This window comes from Pinus tabuliformis, chromosome X (assembly GCF_031772625.1).
Source record: "Pinus tabuliformis cultivar Carrire ecotype Pingquan chromosome X, CPIR1, whole genome shotgun sequence".
In the NCBI taxonomy this organism is placed as follows: domain Eukaryota; kingdom Viridiplantae; phylum Streptophyta; class Pinopsida; order Pinales; family Pinaceae; genus Pinus; species Pinus tabuliformis.
Genome location: NC_142308.1, coordinates 373,049,190 through 373,055,396, shown reverse-complemented (window position 1 = coordinate 373,055,396; position 6,207 = coordinate 373,049,190).

Genomic DNA, 6,207 nt, shown 5'->3' with positions numbered 1-6,207 from the left:
TGGTTCGCCATCGTTGTTGCCTGAAATGAGAAATCTGACAAGCTTTGATAAAGGAACCAGTCGACCTTTAGGGATCCTTCCCGATGTGCCCATAACATTGAGAGGGAAGACAGTTCGCATGAACGTTGTTATCACTAAACAAATTTCAAAGAAAAGGGGTAAGGTGAGGAAGAATTGGTCTTGGTCACTTTCGTGTTCCTTTCATGCATAAGAAGCACTTGGTAAGCTTAGGATCAGCATAGATCAGAGTTCTCCATTTCAATTCAAGCAAGGAAGTTAGCACTCAAGAAGAAGAATGTAGCTTTGAGGAAGTCAAAAAGGAAATTGATGTCTACCAACCTTGAGATTGCCAAATTCAAGGAAAGTGCAAGGAAACATGCAATTGAAAAGGCAAATCAAAGATCTGAAGACACAACTAAGCCAGTGGGAAAGGTTTCCTTAACTAAGGAAAGTCACGTAGCAAGTAAGGTCAAGTCCTCAAATTTTGATGATTTACCTTGTTGAATTTTTCCTTAAAGAATAATGCCTCTGCATTCAGTTTTGAACAACTTTAGGACAGATGAAAGGGACATTCCAGGATAAAGAAACTCAATACAGTCGAATTTTGGCATTAAGCTGTGTTTTTGAAATTACACAGCAGTTTCGTAGCGCGCTGCGAAACCCCTGTAGCAGCCTGTTTTAGCAGAAAAACTGTTTTTACTAGTCAATTTCCAAAAGCTTTCCTGAGCAGCTGAGAACTTAATTTTTCAAACTGAAAGAGGCTTTTCTTCCTAACATTCTACACTACAAAAACCTATTTCAGTTTCTTCAATTCCATTCTGAGGTGGGAGAAACTTATGGTTAAACTTGCGCTACGAAACTGCTGAAAGTCAAGCTTTGTCTTCTGGTTTTAGCAGTCGTTTTCAAGATCAGTTTCTGGTTACAGGAAGATGTATTTTGGAATTCTGAGGGAGGTTTATCTTCATAAACTCTCCAGATACAATAACCTATCTCACTTTATTCATATGTGTTTTCAGTTGGGAGATACTAAGCTTTCATTGAAACCCTAATTTCAGAAAACGGATTTTTCCTGTTTAACACGTGTTTTTCAAGGACAGTTTCTGGACAGCTGGAGGAATTTTTTAAAAAACCAGGAGAGGTTTTTGTTCTGGACAACATGGGCTACAAAAACCTCCTTCATTTTCGTAAAATGTGTTATGGATGAAGAGATAAAGGCTCTGTCCCACGTGCCAGTTTTCAAGTATCTAATCCTAAAAACAGGGAAACATGTTCCCTAATTTCTAGGGTTTGTCTAGGGTTTGTCATCAGCAGTTGGGTGACCACGTGGGAGGCTTCATCAAATTCGACTTCATGGAGTGTTAGGTGTCAAAGAATGTTTTAAATGTTTAGATAAGGTTGTTGTAATCATAATAAGGAGTTACACTCCTAGTTGTATTAGGTCTCTGGGACTACTAGTTAGTTGTCAAATGCATTTAAAGTCTTGTTTTATGGTTAGAATAGGTGTCACTGATGGTAAATTCGAATTCCCCTCATGATGGAGGAAGGAATCCAAGCATGTAAAGAGCTCTATATATAGAAGAAGATCTGATGTACAAAGGGTTGGAAATTTTTATGGAAAAACTTGTATTTGGCATATGTATGACTCATTTTCAATAATACATGCTTGACTTTGCTTCTCAGGATTCATGAAGGGTTTTTCATGTTCAGAATATGTGATGTTGTCCTTTTTCTTAATTCTTACAGTGGTATGGATGTATAATCACTCAGAATTCACTGAATGTGCTCTGACTTCCTGTATACATGCATAAACTGTGTGTCCCATATGAGTTTATGTTCTGAATATTTAAACGCTGAATGCCATGACTTCCATGTAAGGTTGAGTTCATTGTTATATTGAGGTGTTGTTGACTCCATAAGCCCAATGGATAGTTTTGTTTAATGTGTTTCCACCATTCATATTTTTCATACTTGTTTCATAGAGTTAGCCATCTAATCTTTATCAAAATCATTAACCTTTGAGAGAGCCCTCTCAAGTTGAGGAGGCTAAGCCTCAGCCAAAAGTTGGTTTGAAATAGTTACTTGAAGTCTTCCTGGTCTGCAGCCTTCCAGGGCCTGATTTTGAGATAACAAACGTCATGGTCGTTCAAGGACCCTTGGATTATAACCTACTCCTTGGACAAGACTATATTTATTGCATGGGAGCCATCGTCTCCTCACTCTTTAGAGTAATGTGTTTTCTGCATGAAGGAAGAGTGGTCAAGCTCGTGGACCAACTTTCATTTCCCGGATCACGCATAGCAAATAGTCATATACCGTCCCTAAATGGTCTTTTCACGCAAGAAATGTCTCAATTCCCAGTCCGTCCTCCCGATGAGCGCGAGTAATTCAGAGGGATATGACTGAAACCCAGGGGGCATGCATCCTGGTCTGCTTCGGCAGGAAAACTTCGGGTATAGGGTAGGTTTCCGTAGGAGAATATGACTAGTCTGTACCCCGTCCGTAAGTGGAAGAGGGGTTATTCTAGAATAATATTCTCTTGTCAAAGTTATGTGAGTTGGCGGGCATCGTCACTCACCTTTGTTTATTTCGAGAAACATCGTTGAAGAAGTGTTTTGTTTACACCGTAAATAGAACAATCTTTGGGTAACCTGTAACAGGTAGGCCTCTCTCGATGGAACAAATGTTTTGTCTGCAAATTGAGGGGTAACTTTGAAACTCTGTTTTATACCTGGGGGCATGCAAACCTTTTTGCGTGCAAGCAAAGAGTGATTATTTATCCGTTTTTTGGATTAGTCATTTCCTAACTTGCATTAAGAAAGGATGTGGGGCAACACTCGAAAGATTTCCGTTTTTATATGAGACATTCTTATCATATGACTGGATTAATCGAGCAGTTTTAGCGCATAGTTCAAGCTCGTTAAAAAATAAACATAAGATCGAGCAAATGTTTCCACCCGCGTTTAAGCTTGTTTATAAATGAACTATCCCCCGGTAAATAACCACCGTGAATGAAGCATTTTCAGCCATTAAAGCCTTGGTCGTGTTTGCACCGTCACCTCCAGTTTTCCATTGGCCGATCATTCACCTCCATTTGATTGTTTACCCATTTTGAGGAACAGCTGCGAAGAGTGATTTCACTAGCCATCCTTGTGACACTGTCGTGATTGGAAAATTCCAAACCTTACCTGGAATCAGCTGCTACCTTTTTATCACTCGTTCCTCAAAAGATGAGTCTTCTTTAAGCTCTTTTCAACTGACTCGTAAAATATGAAAAGATTGCCGAGTTTTGGCCTTCCAGCTCGTTAAAGCGACAGGAAGTGCTATCCCTCCTCTAGATTTAATCTTTTTGGACCTGAGGGATTATTGCACAAAAATATCGAGCGCTTGTTTTGTTCAGCTCGTTAAAACTATCGAAAACTCATCCCTTCTGTATTGTTTTATACTTTTTCGGACTTAAGGGATTAGATGACGAAAAAGGAACTTCGGAGTTACCTTTACGTACCTTTTCAGACTCTCTAAAAATGAAAAGGACCGAGTTATCTTTGTCGTTAGACTCGTTAAAAAGATTAATAGCGACAAACTTGTATTTAGGCGAGAACGAGTTTCACTATCGCTAGGCTCGTTAAAACATAGCGATGGGTTTGCCCGAAGGGAAAATTATAGAACAAGCATATGTTATCCTCCTCAAGCTTGACAAAAATAAAGAGGTACTGGTCAGCAATGATTGGGGAAAAATTGGGAAGAAAACTCAAAGAAACTTTATTGGTAGCAAGTCGCTCTTGAACATGACACTTCCACTCCGTGCCTGAGTCGGGTTGGGTTGTTTCATTCACCGGTCACATCACCATGGTCACGCCATACCATCCACATTTGGGGTAAATGCTACCAATCCATCACATAAGTGTCGCCGACATGTTCAAGAGAAGTCATCCAGAGAAGTCACCCTTGTCCCATCCACTACCATACATTATACTTCATTCTTTCATGACCGCCACCCTGAACCATATATCATCAGATCGTTTTCACCTCCATCAAAATCATTTGCTCCATTCCGTGTCATTGATGTGGGATTCATTGAGGCCCTCCTTTGACGGATCGCTTCTTGTCGACATCAGCTCATTTTACAAGAAGTTGATCTAGGAACAACCCCTTCAGTACTTTGAAGCTTGCATGCCTCAATGGCAAGTTTCTCACTTCCGGCGACAGGTATACATCAATGACCTTCGACCGAAATATTTTGCGTGGTGTTTGACGCCAAGTCCTTTATTCACACCATGTGAATTGTACTGCAGTACCTTGAGGGTCATTATCATTATCAGTGATTCCTCTCGCGCTTGTTAATAGTTTACATCATTGACTGGTAATCAAGCGATGTCTTTCCATGTTCGACTTCAAAACATTTCTCACATGGATCGACTTGTACTTCGAGTGAAGATCGGACGAGATTGAAGACCCCGGATCTAGTTTCATCCATCCGGGCTGCGATATATATTCAGGAAAAATAAAGACATTGAAATGTACTGCATTGCAGCGCAGATAATCATCCTACCAAAAGGATGATGACTCCATCAGAATCATCAGTCTACCATCAAACGATTGTCTGTCCTATGTACATGAAAATGAATTTATAAAGCTGAGCATGGGAATGCCCGCCTCAGCTAGATCATGAAAACAATATGAAGATAATGTATTGTATTGTATCTTATTACAGGTCTCCTCCCAGCATTGAAAGAACTTCGGATCCTCCTAATAAAGCATTTCACCCGATAAACGACCTCGTACTTTAGGGGGCAACTGTTATAGACATTTTTGTGCCTTACAGCTCTAAGCATGAAATTTCCATAAACCAAGGGATCCTAAGTCCCTAAAAGTGTTGTTCCATCTCCTAAAGAAACAAGGTCAACAAATTACAGCTGCTCCCAGAAGTTCTCCACCAGAAATTGCTCAGAACTAGTCAAATCAGGATCATTTCAGCTGCTCCACTAGCTAGCTGCGTTGCAAAGCACCCAAATACACTGGCTAGGTGTGTTTCAACGCACTTGAATGCACTACCAGGGTGCATTGAGCGGGAAATGACAAGTGGCAGAGTCATTCCACGAGGTGGAGAGACAATGGAAGCTTCCAGAATCTTCTCCAATGACACTTGCCTCACTGAATTCGACCAGTGATGAGTAAGAGGCTCTCAGTCTCCAAGTGGAAGCAAGAACTGACAGAGAGAAGCCACTAATCAATTCATGAGCTGACTCATCCTCTTTGCATACATCTATATATGGATCCCTCACCAAGAGATCCAGGAGGCTGGAATTTTGTACATTGCAGAGAATTGCTGTTGGTTTTGAGATAGATATCAGAGTATTGGGTGATTTATGCTTTGTTGGAGGTGAAGAGGGGATTCTATGCTAGGAGGTTGATGCTAGATCAGGAATCATCGGTTGTAACTCCTCCTGGATCTTCTTGTTTTATCAATAAAACTATTTGAGTTTCTCCTACATGCTTGTATATCATTGATGTCTGTTATATTTGTATGTTTAGCTTAAATCTGATCCTAAGCTATTTATGAACATAAATCCATGTCTTTGTGTAGTTTCTTTCTTCTGTGATCTTACAGGAACTTGGTGAAGCTAGGCAAGTAAGGGAGCAGGTAGCTGGAAGCTGTCAAAGAGGAGAGAGATTGGATCAAAGGACTAGCGCAAGACACAGGTTGGTTCATCCTATTCCTCTTCGTTTATAGTTCATAAAGGAGAATACAAGAGTATTTTTCCTTGTTTGTTTCTGAGGTCACTGTCACACCTCAGTGGGATAGGGTCGTTCTGAATAGACACTTTTCCCGTTAACAAAACCATGAAACTACTTAAGCAAATAAGCATAATATAACTCTATGCTAGCATACATGTACAATAAAGAGGAGCTTTAGCTGCTTGGGTCGAGCCCTAAGCCAAGAGCTTCAGCCCTCAGAGTTAACTTAGAGCTGGCTTAAACAAAACTCATTCTTATTATAAAAACCATGGATTACAGAGCAAAATGTCACAAGTCTTTGCAACTCAGAACTAAAACAAAGTTTTACAATAGAATTCTGAATCCTACTGAGGTCCTAAGCCTCTCTATTTATACATTTGAAGTCTCTAATGACTTCTGTCCCATTAAGGAGGCTTGGCCTTTAACTCAAGAAAAACTAGTTTCTGTCCTTTTCACTTGGTCGATTGTCTT